The 15,703-nt window shown below is 40.5% G+C and overlaps 1 protein-coding gene across 4 annotated transcripts in view; it reads left to right on the forward strand.

Annotated features, from left to right (window-relative positions):
* The first annotated feature begins 448 nt into the window (after window positions 1-448).
* Window positions 449-15,703, forward strand: part of PLCE1 (phospholipase C epsilon 1) — a 149,046-nt gene continuing 133,791 nt past the window's right edge. For all 4 annotated transcript variants that reach the window (XM_051800517.1, XM_051800518.1, XM_051800519.1 and 1 more), the window contains exon 1: window positions 449-1,024. The gene's annotated coding sequence lies outside the window, so the exon portion shown is untranslated. The remainder of the gene's footprint in view (window positions 1,025-15,703) is intronic.

Here is a 15,703-nt window from a genome sequence, read left to right on the forward strand (position 1 = left end):
TTCCCCGGGCTCCGCGCTCTCCCCGGAGGTGATGTTCCTCGAGCCCGGCCGCGGTTCCCGCGCTCCGCTCCGCGCCCGGGACGCTGCGGGGGATGAGCAGTGCGGGGACGGGGGGCGCGGGCCGACATTCCGATGCGGTGACACAGCCCCGGCCCGGCCCGCCCCCGCGCCGGCCCCGCTCGGGGGGCGCGCACGGCGATGGCGCTGGAGCGCGTCCAGGCGCACGGGGTCGCGGGGCTGCGGCGCTCGGCCGGCGGCGCTCGCTGGCGGGCGGTAGGAGGAAGCTCTTCCGCGGGCTCCAGCTGGCGAGTGCCCAGCGGCGGGACGGGACCCGGGGCGCTCCCAGGCTTCGAGGATCCCCCTCAGCCGGCGCCGCCTGCCCCTTTATGAGCAGTGGCGCGCACTGGGAGCCGGAGGGAGCGGTTCAGTTCCCTGCTGCTGGCGGGGTGACCCGCCGCACTTGCCGGACGTGGGGTGCGGAGCTGCCCCGGACCGCGCACCCCCCTCTGCCGCGGGGCTGCAGAGCCGCCCGCCTCGCCGCGGTGCCTGCGGGAGCGCGGGGCTGCACAGGGCAGGACAAGGAGGAGCTGCCGCACCCCGCCGGCCGCGTGTGCGGAGTATGATCCCAGCGACCCGGCCCGGGGGCAGCTGCCCGGCGGGAGAACCCTGCTCCCCACTACCGACGAGGGGCGGTCCCGGGGCAACCCTCGTGGACAGCCCCGCGCCCTCTGAGCGCGGCTGACTCAGCCGGCGGCGCTGCCCCCGGCCCCTCCCCGGCTCCCCCCGTCCCTGCCGGGCCCGGCGGGGCGGTCCGCGCCCGCAGCCCCCGCCCCTGGCCCGCCGGGGAAGGCGCCTTGCTCCCTCCGCCGCCCCGGGCAGCGGCGGCCGCGAGCCCCGGCGAGGCGGGGGCGGCTCCGTCCCGCAGACCGCTCCGCCACCGAGGCACTGCCGCCGCTGGAGTCACGGCCGACCCGAGGAGGAGGAGGAGGAGGAGAAGAAGAAGATGCCAGGGGGACGCTGAAAGGTGCGTCCCCTGCTCCCCCCGCCCGCTTTCCCGGGCTCTTTCCCCGACTCCCGAGTGAGGCTGGCTCTCCTCCGGGGGCTCCGCGGGGCAGGGTCCCGGCACCTCCAGCCCCGCTGGCCCCGGCGGGGGGTTGCGAAGGGCTGCCCGGTGCGGCCGAGCCCGGGGGCGGGCGGGGGCTCCGCTTTCGGCCATGTTCGGCAGCGCCGGCAGGACCCGCTGCCCGCGCCCTCCTGCGCCCTCCTCGCCTGACCTTCGGCTGCAGGGCTCCCCGCCTTCCTCCGGGAGGGTTCAAGAAAATCCCAAACGCAAAAGCCAAATGGGATGATTGCCCTTATTCCACATGCTCTCTTCCACTGCGATTCTACAAACAATGTTTTACCTTAAAGTCTGGCAAATTGTAGTCCAAAAGTGGTGCAGCTTATCGGAGATGTGGTGTTGGAAGGACCCCGTGGCTATAAATGACAAGGGTGCTCTCAGTGGGTCTCAGCAAGCTCCTCTTGCGGGCTCTAGGCGCTCCTTGCAGGTGCTGCAGGCCCTGGCGCCCAGGCATGAAGGTGCGAATGCATTCCTTCCAGCTCCAGACTTCTCTTTGCCCCACTTGGTGAAGTGTCGTTGAGTTACAATGACTCAAAGTCTGCAAACACTTAGAGAAGTAGTTTCATTGAAGTGTTAGTCGAATCAGGACCAAGGTGTCTGAGTGCGATGCTTGTCCATTCCGCTGCACGCGCTTGGGACGCCACCAGCACAGGTGATACAGAGGAGAGCCTAGACAGGTGACTGCAAACTGGGCTTCTGATAGAGGAAGTTTAAGAGCTGGGTTAAGAGTGCTAGAGAAATGCCTGAAGGATCGGCTGTACTTCAAGGAATAGTAAAATGTTTTGTTTCATAGCGAGGCATTTGTGTGAGAAGCAGAATTGGCCTTGCTGTTGTATTTAGTTTGCTACAAGTTTGACAAAAAGTTTGCTAAATACTTCAATCCTCTATGTTTGTATGACAAGTGTTTGCTAAATATTTCAGTCCTTTACGTTTGTATATTTGAAAGGAGATCAGAGAACCTGCCAATTATGAAGACGCCACTTAATAATCATTGCAAAGCAGCGACCATTATGTAGTCTGAGAAGGCATGTGTTTCCATCTACAAATAATCATCTTTGATCTGTGGTATCTCATCCCCTGAAAAGTCAATAGCAAACAACCGATGTTTGTGATCATTACAAAAACACCTAAACAAATCTGTGGGCAGTGAGACAAAGTGAAACAGACACAACATTTTGTGTATTAGGAAGTGCTTGACGGAGAAATTCCCAAGACTGAAAGAGCATGTCCAATCGACATAAATTGGCAGAGGATTACTAAAAGTCTTACTTTTTTAGTAATCTAAATAGATTTCATTCTTGTTCTGCCATATTGAGGTATTAATCAGATTCTGTAGTGTGTTCATTCCTGTTTTCATACGTGGTAAGAAATTTTTTATTAAGACTTTGTGATTGCAGACCAGGCAGTGCAGTTCCTGTCGTCTCAGTTAACACAGATTTCATGTGATACATCTTGTACAGTGAAAGTGTGGTGTTCAAACCAGAGTTCCAAGACATTAAGAAGGAAAAAATAATTCCCCACAAAGTAAAACTTTTAGATCAAGAAACATGAAAGCCCAACTGCAGAATAAAAAATTTCTGAAAACTCTGTTTACTGGAGATCATAGAACAAGTTCATGAAAGAGATGATAAGATAATTTGAAATTTGGGAGTTTTTAATATGAGAAAAATAAATTCTCTATATTTAGGTTATCCAAAAAAATGTAATGGAAAAATCTGAGCTCTATTTGTAAGTACCCATAGAAAAGAATATTTCTTCTATCAAAAGGGCTGTTTTAGTTAAGAGAAATATGCAGGTTAAGATCCACCAGTGACTAGAACCTGCACCAAAATCCGAGGCACGTATGGGAAATGAGATTAGTTAAAAAAGTCTTCAGTTATAAAGGAGGCAAAAAGTAATTAATCTATTATTTCATTAGAAGTTCATGATTTGCGTAGGGATTTTTTTCATAAAGTGTTAAAATTAAGGTTTTTTTAGTGATCAGTTTAGTTTACATGCATGTTTACAAAAGTATTTCTTGAAGAGTGTCTTCCTTTAAAACACTGAAGACCACGCTCCAGAACAAGGGTTGTCATTTTGTTTAATGTTTTTACAGCACTTAGCACAAAATGGATCTTGGGTCATGACTATGACTCTTAAACTTTATAAATTACAATGGTAAGTGTTATTAGTAATAGTTTACATTTTTTTTATTTTATGTACTTCTTGAAAATATCACTAACTGAAACACTGGAACAAGTCATACAGCTCCAGCATGGACAGACTTACTGTCATGCCTGTTCACAATGCAGCCATTGATGATTTCATTTGAGCGACGACTGTCATTTGATTATGCAGACAGCAGGTTAATGGCTGTCTGTACCTTTAATATGAAATCTGATTAATTTGTAAATAATACTTTTCATCACATCTTTCTTTTAGAAAGCTATTAGCATGCTAACGTGAAATCCATGTTTTTCCTTAGGTTAACTCTGTCCCTTCTTGAGCCTTCTTAATCATTTAGAAGAGAGTTGTTGCACGTGTACTTGAGGACCTACATGATTGAGTACATATTATGTGAGAGCAGTCCAGCTTACTCTGCACATTGCTTTATTTGTCTTGGCAAACCTATACATATATCTGCTTGTGGGTGGGGTTTTCCGTAGTCCTGGTTCTGCCAGATATTGGTCATATTTCACTCTGATTTTTTTGAGCAAAACATTCATCTACTGAAGTGAGACTTGTGTTTAAGACCTGAGGATAAACTGGTGACATTTTTTTCTATGAATTTCCTGTATTGGGAGGTCTCTAATATTTTTCTTCTGTTTTGAGGCACAGAATTTTGATTTTATTTGAAACAACAAAGTTAATTTGTAAATATGTTGCTGTGAGATTGAAGTCTGGTCCTCCGGTTTTATATACTCTGTCATGCTGACATCTCTTTGCAAGACATAATTAATGTCACTGATTTTAAAGTAGGCCATCCACAATACTCTTTTCTTGATTGCCCAGTCATTCATAAATAATCCAACATGTTCAAACAAGAGCTATATGTGCCATCACTTACTGAAAACGGTAAACTACAAGAGCTAGAAGGAATGAGCTCAACTGTCCACCAGAATTATCTTTCTGTCAGAGCCCACTACGTTGCTCCAGTTTATCAAGTGTCAATGATGGTGCCGCAGGTAATCCCAGCTCTTTCAGTAAATAATTTAAAGCAGCAGGGACACACACCTTATGGCCTATGTGAGGTGCTCCATGGAGCTGTCTTTTGTGTTCTTTGCATCCAAAACTGGTATGTATTTGGTGTAGCTTTTGAGTAGGGAGAGTATTGAGCAGGCTTGAGTCTTGTACAAGGCAGTGTATTCTGTGGGCCAGTATATTTACTGTAATGTTTATTCACAGTAGTCTGAGGCACATCATAGTAGTTTAAATAGGCTGTCAACTCTGGCCTACTTTTTATTCTACAGTGCTATCAGTAAGTAAGGTTTAATAATTTGTTACAACATTTTCAGTGGAGCCTCTTTATTAAATTGAATATATTATTGTGTTTGTCAGTTGTAACATTTCGTAAGTAATTAAAAATTAAATACTCGGGTATTTTCAGTATTCTTTGTGTTGCTCACTTCAGTGTTTTAAATGAGACACAAAAGTAGAAACGCTGAGAGCAAAGTCGAAGCTACCATTTGAAAACATTTATTTTTGGGGTAATGGTTTTATTCTATCAGTATGCACAAGTGCTGCATAACTTGCATCTAATAATAGTGTGTTTTCTTAAACAGATGACTCTCCAGTTGCATTGACCTTGCCTTGTGTAGTAGGACCTTGCTGTCTGCTGTTTCAGACAATGCTCTGATGTGAGACCTCTCCTCCCACAGTATTTTTCTCTGTCTGTGCTACAGCATACGGCAAGAATGCTGCTGCAGTGATCTTTGGTATTTGAGGTTTTTGTTACACTGCATCTTCTTTCAGACATTTTCGTGATGCATTCCTTTACTCAAATACAAAACTTAGTTGCTTGGATTAGGTTAATTTCTTTCTGTAGTGGTACAAATACCTTTCAGCAGTGTTTTAGGGAAAACCAACTTGGTTTCCCTTTGGAATTTAGCAAGATAAAAAGGGGTCATAGCAGAGCAGCTACTGCTTTGTGCACTACCAACAGTTCACATCAAAGAACAACCTGTAGATTTCTTCTTGAGGAACTTTCTTGGCATGAATGCCTCCTTTTTAGTTCCTTCAGGGTTGCTACAATTGTTTTGGATTTCAGCTATGTACCAAATTGAAAGGGAAAAAGAAAACTCAGTGTTTTAGTAGCCAGGCTGAATTGTGTTTTGAAGATGGTATTCTGCTTCTGTTCTAATTTTAGTTAATTTTCATACTCTGACATTTTTCAGAGATAGATTTTCAACCAATTAGTTATTGCTAAGTTTGGACGAGTATGGTAAAATGCATTTATAATCAGATACTTGCATTGGTGGGCAGAGATTTCTAATAATTGCTTAGTATTTTTCTAGCTTTTTCTAGAAAAAGCAAACTTTTGGTGACTTACGAGCGTATCAGGTGTTCTCTCTGAGTACATGCATTGTTTCTGCTGAAAGCTGTGGGAAAATAATCTGCAGGTATTTCTTGTGAAAGCTCTAAGTTTCTGATCAATGTGCATGTGTTTTAGTTCAACGAGCTTATGAGGAGCAGTAAATGTAGAGGAATATCTATGCAAGGCTGGAACTCCCTAGATTTCTGCTTGCAGGAGAGGCTGACAACAGGCTGCCTCCCTGTTTTGTTCTGTAATTTCCGTTTGCTCTTCAGCTACACTGCAGGCTGCTTTCCCATAACATAGTGAGTGGCAAAGATGTCAAAGAGTACCAGGCAGATAATGCTTCTTGAAGTCTTTTGTTTTATGGTACTTCTGCATTATTGCAGTACTTCTTGCATTTTTTAGATGAAGAATATTTCTTAATATGGCTCCTTCAGAGCTCTTGAAGTTTTTCAGTGTAGCATGAATAGTCTGTTGTTTGCATTTTTTCCCCCAAAAGAACAAAGTGGACATACAGAAAGGGGTACATCTTGCATAATTACCTTTGTTTTGTTGTGATTGCACCTTCTTGTTTGTTTTGTTTTTGCTTTTCTGAATAGTCAATTGATGGAATAGACAACAAAAATAGAAACGATAAAATCAGTTGAACACCTGCTTATGTTGACAATATTTTTGTCTTAATAACCACATAAAATGTCGCTGTTATAATAAATTTGAATATACATCTGCTCTTATTCTGTGCTTTAATTCAGCAAAGTATAGGCAAGAAGTTCCGCTTCAGTGGTGGTTTTCACTCAGTAGACATAGAAATGGAATATGGAGAAGCGTTATAAAAATGGATGATTTCACATGTGTGTCATTTACTAAACCTCCGTGACAATCCCATTTAGCAGCATTCCTAATATCATTAGTCTGGGTAATTTAAATATTTAAGTACAATTATAGCTTTTTTAACTTTTATTTTTGTAGAAAAATTTAGAAGATAACTATCACTGTTTCAGAACCTCATGAAATTATATTAGCTTAGCCCAAACCCATGTGACATTGGGTGCTGTTGTTTTCATTGTGATACTTATGCCTTTTAGCCCCCTAATTAAAACAGATTTCAGAGACTGTAATAGCAAGATTCCACTACATGGTTGCAGCATGAAACAGAATTGTTTATTTATTTTTTAATTACTTGGGTTTTTTTTAATAAGTTGAAGAGGAACGTGGTTTTTTTAACTAAGCCCAACCTGCCTTCTTGATACTTAACCAGAAAACATTTGTAGATGATGATCTAGAGTTTAAACTTATTTGAAAATGCAGTTGAATCCCAAAATACAGTGTTCAGTTGTTTCCATTCTCATCTAGCTTTTCTGAAATAAAGTAGAAGTTAAGTATATATATAGTACCCTGGTATAAGAATGTTGTGATCATTAAAAATCTAGCTTTAGCAGCCACTTTTGCTGTAGAGAAAGAATATAACGTTATTACTGTCCTTTCTTGTTTATGTTAAGCAGATATTGTCAACTGCCAATCTATTTGCACAGATTAAATTTGTTTATATATATAGTCATGGAAATATTTTTGAGTTGCTATAAGGAAAGAATATGCTTTTAGAATGTTAGTTTAGGCCAATGAGCAAAAGGGGTTTTATGAGTCTCTTGAATTATTCAATGCCTTTTTTTGGTTCTTAGTGGTCAGCAGAAGTTTTTTCTCGTTCCAACAAATTCTGAGCTATGGCAAATGTTTTACCTAGATTCCTCTGTCACTCAATTATGAACACTTTTTGGAAGAATGTTTTACTTGCTGTGATTATGTGAAGCAAATTCTGGAACTCCGTCTTAAAACTTCTTTTTTCTTTATTATAAGAGATATAATTACTTGAGATCAGGGAAAATACGAACCCTTGTTTAAAATTTTGAAGATTCATTTGTATAACGGAATAGGAATAACTTGGAAATCAGCAACATTTTGAGTTGTAAATGGTCCTTCTACTTTACCAAGATAAGGAAATACTAAAACTTTAGATTATCTTTCATAGAATTGGAAAAAAAGAATGGGTAATATGTTGTATTAATAAGTGGATAATATTTACAGCTGAAATGTATTTTCACTGTTTTTTTTCTAGTCATTCAGATCCATGGGGCATGCCAGCAACTGATTTTATTATGAAAACTGTGTTGTCAGCACCAACTGTTCAGAGCATCACGTACCAAATCCTTATTATCCTTCCCCTTCTATGATTGGTATGGCTTAAAATTAATAAACGTGGAACCTTCCTTTTTCTCTTAAAATTCTTAAATCTTAGTTGTTCCCATTTTCATCTTGTTTTTGTAACTAAAGGATATGTTTTTAGAGCTGAGATTATGAGTAATTACATAGTAGTACAATTAGGGGCTTCTAAAAAAACAGAGCCTTTCTTACATGACTGTAAGAATTAGCAATACTGTGAGGGCTCTTTAGAAATTAATTCTCCATACTATTCAAACTGTGATTTTAGATTTGCACGCCAGGTTCAGTAGTGGTTTGTAGAAATAGACAGTTCCCTAGACAGCAGGCTATAAAACAGGTCAGTGTTAAAATATGCAGTAACATCTTTCAAATGTCTGTGTATTAGACTACTATGCCTGCTTGAATTCTCTTTCAGGATTCAGATCATAACATCTATTTGGAGTTTCATTACCTGATATGCATAGTAATGGTAGAGATGCATAGACAGCAAAGGGTTTTCTGAAGGTCTTCACTTTCAACCATTCAGAAGTGGCAAGTTGATGTATTCTCTTAAAACTTGCAAATGTCATTCTACTTGGCCAAAGCTTGCCTCCATGTTTGTGTCATCCCTGATTTTGTTCCATATCCTCTTTATTCTGTTATGCAAGGTGATAACAAAAATGTTTATCCTTAACAATCAGTTGTCCTGTTGGCTGGGTACATAAAGCTGGTTTTGAGGCTAAAATTTCTGAGGACAAAAGATAACATTCCACAGATACAATGGTACAGCACAGTATTATCCTGACCAGCAGCTTCAGTGCACCCCTGAACTTCGTTTCAGCTGTGGTGCTTTATAGAAAGCTGCATAGAGTTGACTTATGAGTTAGTGGGAGAGCTGTAAAAATATTTGAGGAAGGTGTGTGCACAGATTTAAAGCAGCGAAAATTGTTTGGTATGACAGCATTAGTGCTCTGAGGATGCTGTTTAGAAAAGTGGAAAGTTCTGAAAAAAAAAAAGGCAACAAACCCTTCACTTGCTTCTTCTTGCTTAAGTTTACACTTAGCAGAACTCTCCCATACATTTTACGTGCATTTGATTCAAAGAAATCAATGGATAATTAAAAGAAAAAAAGATAGCTTTTGTCTCCTGGTTTTCCTGCCTTACCCATCTTGCTTACAAAGCTCTGTTCTGCGAGCAACCATATGCATCCCAATAAAGGTCTTAAAGTTTGAATTGAGACAGAGACTGTCTCAGTTTTTGGCCAGCAAATGCAAAGAAAGTTGGCCATGTTCCCTCTACTTGCCAGAAAAGCATGAAAGCTGGGGCCTCTCCTCTGTCAAAGAAAAAGGGAAGCTCTGATCTTTCTGCATACAGATTTTTGCAAGTATTGAGTCCCTGATACATTCTTGGTAGGACTTGTCTGTCTCTTGCTTGCTAGATGTGGCCCAAAGCCCCCAGGAAAAGATCTCTAATTTACAGTGAACTCGTGTAGGTCAACCTCAGCTTTTTCCTCTGATTATAAGTTTGATGGTAATTTTCTTTCTCCATTTGCAGTTTTAAATATCAACAAAAAAATCCCATCTCTACAGAATTACAGTTTTCATGCATGTGGCTTGTCTTTCATTCTACTAAATCTAAAGACCTTATTTTTTTAAAATACTTGATATAAAAATGAGTGTTCAATTAAAAAAGCATAGGGGCTGTTATCATACTGTTTAGTGTGTGTTTGGGTGTAGGCACTTCCAGTACTTGGTTCTCTCCTATACAGGGCTTTAAAACTTTCAGTGTTCAGATAATCTGACAATCTGTTGAATGATGTGTGACTATGTAAAATAAGAGTATTATGAAGGAGATTATCTATAAAATTTAGGCTTACTTTTAATATATTCTGTTATGGTCCAAAAATACTTAATTCATTTTTGTCAAATATTTGAACTTAAAGTATTAAAAACCAGAATTAGAGTTTAGAAGTAGTAGAGTAATAATACCTCTTACACATTCTTTCTACCATAACTGTACCTAAGACTATGTAGAGGTTGCTATGTAATTTTTTTCTGGTGAGTGAATCATTAAAACTAAGCAAGAGTTTTGGGTTTTATGGTTATTACAGGCAATAATTATGCACACCTAGATTATGCACAACTGTTATGCAGTTATATCAATAATGTACACCTCACTGTTGGCTTTTTCTCTATACTTATAGCATATTTTCTGTAGTGGATATATTCTTTATTTTTCAGAGAGGTCACATGTAAAATCAGAAGTGATGAAATGCATATACTGTAATTTCAAAAATATGTTGAAATGTTGTAGTACTATTAGCATTATTCCTTCTGTAGCTGTTTCTGCTTTTATAAATGCGTTAAAATGCTTAAATAAAACCAGCCAGCATTAATGAACAGGTAATAAGCCAGAAACCTATCTGTGAAGACTTAGTGTGAGGACTGTGCTGTCTGGTTCCAATTTAACCTGTTCTCAGATTACTCTCATGAACTAAGTTTGTGAAATACTTTGAGAGGGTAGATTTTGAAGGTAGAGCTTGTCTTTCCTATTCTGCTGATTTTATTTTTCTTAAAGGTAGGTAAAAAGGGAAGGCAGATAGTTTTGGAAATCAATAAAAAAGTGTCTTGAATATATAGTGGGTCTGAGTGTGACATGGTCCTTTGTAGCTTGCAAGATAAGCTCATAATAAAATAAGAGGACTACTGATTAAAAAAAAATTTAAATAAGGGGGAAAAAAATCCCTAGAACTTAAGGGATGCCAATTGATTTGGAAAAGATGGAAAAGAAATAGGTCTGCAGGAGCAGGTAACTGTTTTGAGGTGTGGCAGTAGCATGCCTACAAAGACAGATGAACAATATTTAATTTGAAATCTCAAAGGACAGGTTAGTCTGCATTCATTTACGTATGCTGGTTTTATGTGGTCTTTTTTCACAGGTCATCTACTGTTATCCATAAACTTCATTCTAGATGTACAGGCACTGTATTTCTTTTCCTCCTTACCACATTCCTCACACGACCTTATTTTTCCTTCTTGGCTTCCTAACAAGGAGAAAGTACCAAAGAGGAAAGTAATACCATCCACATTGTAAACTGTTAGTATTTAAACAAAGAACCATGTATAGAATGCAGAATATTAATTGTGAAAAGGGAGAGCTTCGGTCTGCCCATTGCACCTTGTGAGTGCTGGTACTCTGAGTTACCTTTTGTGAACACTTTCTCTTTGTATCATCAATGAACTTGAGCAGTTGTGGCAAGCCCCTGATACGCTTCGTCTTGCAAACTGTCTTGAAACCATTTTTTGTTTTTACACTGTTTTGAAACATTGCATAGGTTTTTGTTGCATGCAGAGCACTGTTGCCAGCATAGGCCCTTGTTTTGTTTGAAACTGTGTAGACTGCACAGATCATTAGTTTTCATTGCTGCTTTGCCTCCCCTCAGGGATCTTTTCTCCTGCCAGTTATTACTTCATAACGCACTCAGCTGCCTGGTAGGGTCATCACTTGTTTGAACAGTCTGTCCTGCAGGTGAGCCTCCTCCTGCACTGGTCTGCAGGGTTTTCCCCTCAGTGGGATGAAGTCATTGTTGTCATCTTGCCCAAGAGAAGCCTGATTACAGGACCTTGGGCTGCTCCTTATCTTTCAGTTTGCTGCCTCAGTACTGGCCTGATAGTGTTTGATTCAGCGTTTCAGAGTAACCTCCCCATCCCTGCTCTTGGCAACATAGAGAAGTTAGTCATTGTGCTGTTTGAGAGTTACTTGATCGTTAATTTTCCTCAACTTCTTTTTATCATTTTTGGTGAGCACATGGTTGTGCCTGATGGTGAGGCCAATGACCTGCCTTGCTGGGGAGCTGCAGGAGATGTTAGTGGAAGGATGAGCCACAGGCTGAGGCTCTACTCCAGTCCACCTGTATCAAGACAGGCATCAGCTGGTGAATTGGGTCCTGATGTTGATCTGGTAAGTCTGGTCAAAAGGTCAGGAGCAGCAAAGAGCAAGGTCTGAGCCCAGAGATGCCAACAGCAGAGCTCAACCCAGAACTGGGGGACAGTCTTGAGCTGAAATGGCTCCTGGGCCTATTGTGGGGCATCACAGGTGGGGCTGGTTATGGCATTTAAGGACTTGGTGTTCTTGCAACCTTGACAGTCCCTCTGATAGACATCTGCATTGATCCCATCCTCGGTTAACATCGTGTGGTGGTGTTGTGCTGGTTGCAGCACTGGTGTGTCGTTATTGTGCCCAAGTACATTACAGAAAATGGAGTAATTTCACCTTCTTTAGCTGTTACAGCAGAAGTAACCTTGAGTGTTCCAGCATGCGTTCGCTGGTTCGTTATCTTTTACAGTCCTGTTGTGGTTGTGTTCCTTGGCTTGTTTAGCTGCAGCACTGTCCATGTCCTCTCTGGTGCTTTCCCTTCTCTGCTCAGGCTTAGGGCATACCTCAGGGATATGTACATGCCTCCTCCCTTCCAGGACCTTCTTCACCTAAATGTTAAGTAATATGTTAGCAGCAGGGATTCACAGTCAAAGGGTTGCAAATAAATCTTTTTGCTTGACTGAGAAAGTATATATGTAACACTCATTTTTACATAATATGTTATTACTGAGGTGTATAAATATTGGAATGTATGTCTAGGGTTAAAAAACCCAGCAAGATTTCCTAGTAGCATTTTCAGATTTTAATGAAGCAGTTTTGTTCGGATACTATCAGAGTCTCTGGGCACATATTGCCAGTTAAGTCAAGTGAAAAAGGGTGTTCCAGAGAAGGAAGTGTAACTTTCCGAATTATAACTGCAGTTTTAGACATTTCTTATGGAAATGACTTTGCAAAGTCACACTGTGTGTCTGTATATATTTCCTTCCAACTTTTAACTAGCCTGTAACACTTGGGTTTATTACAAAGTGCAGATCTCAGAAACATGGAAGACTTAATGAATTTCATGCAAATGTTACTCAGATGCAAAAGAGAAGTTTTGCAGAGCACTCCGGCTGTGAAGAAGTTGCTCTGAGAGTTCACACATTAGTGGAGGGTTCATATAGGAGAAAGTCTTCAGTTATACCACAGCTGTAAGAAAAGCTTCAGTTGCAAGTGGCATTTCCTTAGACATCATGATTATTCTGTATTCATTACTTCTAGAAGCACTAAGGTATATATTGCTTGGTTATTGTGTGTTCTTTTGTTTTAGATTTTACCTTTAGCTACTCTACATGAACATTAAATATCCTCTGAAATACTTGCCCGTTAATTTTACCAACAACTTCACTGTGTTAAAATTCCCTCTATTCATCTGAAAGTACAAGAACTTTTAAGAAATGTAAGAAACTTTGAAAAAGTGATTGTTTGCATTAGATAAGTATAGAATTAGCTTTTGCCACACATTCTTATCCCAATTAACTATATTGTGAAGACTGAAGTAGACTAAAAATCTGGCATGAAGTCCCATCTTATCAAGGGAGCAGATTTTCATATTTAGAATTCCAGATTCTTACTATTCTTGAAGCAAGGAGCTCAGGAGTGAGCTGCTTTATGATGACTGAACTTAATTTGAATACTTGCTGAAGGTTATCTTTTTATCCCAAAATAATGGGTGAAGTACAAATGCACATTTTTAAACCAGAGGTTGTAAATACAGATCTCACAAATAGTCAGAAATACTTAGTGGACTATTTTCGTAGACTCTCTGAAAGATAACCAGGAAAAGCAAATAAATCTCTATTTCTTTAGCAAGGATGTAGACATTCATTGCAATAAAGATCCTCAAATAAAGGATCACCTGAATGTGTCACAATCATATATGAAGACATGCTGTGTGATCAGGCGTGATTCTCCTTCAGATAGGTCAAGCTGTTAAAAAAATGCAAGTGGAGCTTGAGGAACATGGAATTTGCTGTGTATATTCTCTGCGTCTGGTTAATTTTACCTTGGAAGATGTGACAGTATTTTATAAAAGAAACCTCCTAACTTTCATCCTGGTTGTCTTCCTGTCCTATTTATTTATTGACTAAGATTGGATAAGTAGTATTTATAATGTGAATTACAATGATGCCTGCAGGAGTTTTAAAATATTAAAACATTTTATTTAGAATGATCACTTAGAGGTCATTAGCAACATAATCAGTTTTAATGTTAGTGTAATAAACATCTTGCAACATCCTGAAAAAATAATTTGCAGTTATGTGCTGACCTGCTGCTTGCACAGTTAATTTTGGCAAGAGCCAATATCTTAGAGATTACTTGGCTTGATTTAGTCAGATGTCAGGGTGGGCTTTCTCCCAGAGAATGATGTGACTGATAAAGCCATCGTAGGCAAAAAACAAATGTAGTGTTGACTTGCTGAGCAAATATTGTTTGCTATATTTGAGTGGTTCAAAACTGGAAACCATTGTTTTCAGTGGTTCACTTCAGTACTCAATATCTAACAATATTAGAACAGTAGCAGTAGTATAGAAATTGTTCATGTATTTTCAGGGATGCTGAATCAATAATCTCCTGAAAATTACATCTTTCTAAAGCAGGTAATTAATTCCCCTCTAAGCAGACAGTTTGTTTGCTCTTGCCTTGTTTTGCTTTTGCCCTGTTTTTACTCTTATATTCTCTATTAGGCATGATAATAATAGGCAGATGAAATAGCAGATGTTCAAAAGAGAAAGAGTAAGAGACTAAATATTATGATTCCTGAATGAATGACATGAATAGGTCAGGAATGATATACAAAGAAAATGCATTTTGAGAAAATGGAAGAGTAGTGCAGTAATTTAATAATGTTAGTTTTCAGTATTTGAAATATTTTTCTTTTCTAGAACTATAGTGTAAGTGCATAAGTTGACAAATGACTGAACTTTTTTCCACATACAGATTAGTGTTTAGTTTTCATTTGAAACATATACTGAGGTTTCAGACTCACTCTTGTTGCAGTTATGACAGCTGAGCAATAACATATAGATTATTATTCAAGTAATGTTTTAAGTAGGGCTACTGTGGCTTAGCATACTGTGAGTAAAAGTGTTAGCTTGGGTTTACAGAAGATAAATTGTAGTGATATATGTGCCTTTAACATACCCTCAGACATTTTAGTACTCAGAAATATTTTTATTACAGGTTTGTTCTGTTCTCACCAGAGTGGCTAGAATTACAACTAATATGGGACAGTGAGAGAGGGAAATGAGAGAAGACTTGAGTGCTCACATGAGAAAAATGTTGTAAGGAAGAATGAACAAGACAAGTTCTTGTTGCTTATTCTGTCCCCAGGATTGGAGTAGTTTTAAAACTTTGACAGGGTGATAGTTTCTTATGGCAAGGTGCATTGCTCTTTATTGAACTATATGTCAGTGTGCCATTTTAAGTACCTTAAAGGCATGATTTCACATTGGGTAAAAATGCTAATGAGCTCAGACAGGAAGACTACTATCAATGGCACTTTGTTGTTAACTAGAACTAGACAAGAAAGAGGATTGCCAGGGCTGCAGATTCCTGTTGGAAGGGCATAGGTTTTTGCTTTGTGATGCAGACCTCTCTGGTGCTGCTTTGAGAAAAGGGAAGATGAGAGGTAATGGTGATAGGATATTTGGTAGATGGTTCTTCACCTCAAGGCTGAATTGTCACTCTGTTACCAGTGTCCAGGCAAATAAACCTACTGGTGTAGAAACTACTGTGCTGGAGTTGGATCCCAGTACAGGGAGAGCAGCTTTGCTGGGTGGCACAGGTGGTGCTCCAGGCAGGACGTGGAGTTTGGTTGGTATGCTGTGATACCTGAAACCTACTCCGTCACTACTCTGAAAGAATCAGCCCACTGCAGGGCTTGGTGATGGCTGGCTGACCAAGGCATTCACCTCTGAAGGCTTGAAGCAACTGACTTAGACAAACAGTATCCTTTG

Source organism: Manacus candei, unplaced genomic scaffold (assembly GCF_025592945.1).
Source record: "Manacus candei isolate 608988 ecotype Guabito, Panama unplaced genomic scaffold, ASM2559294v1 h1tg000050l, whole genome shotgun sequence".
NCBI classification, from domain to species: Eukaryota; Metazoa; Chordata; class Aves; order Passeriformes; family Pipridae; genus Manacus; species Manacus candei.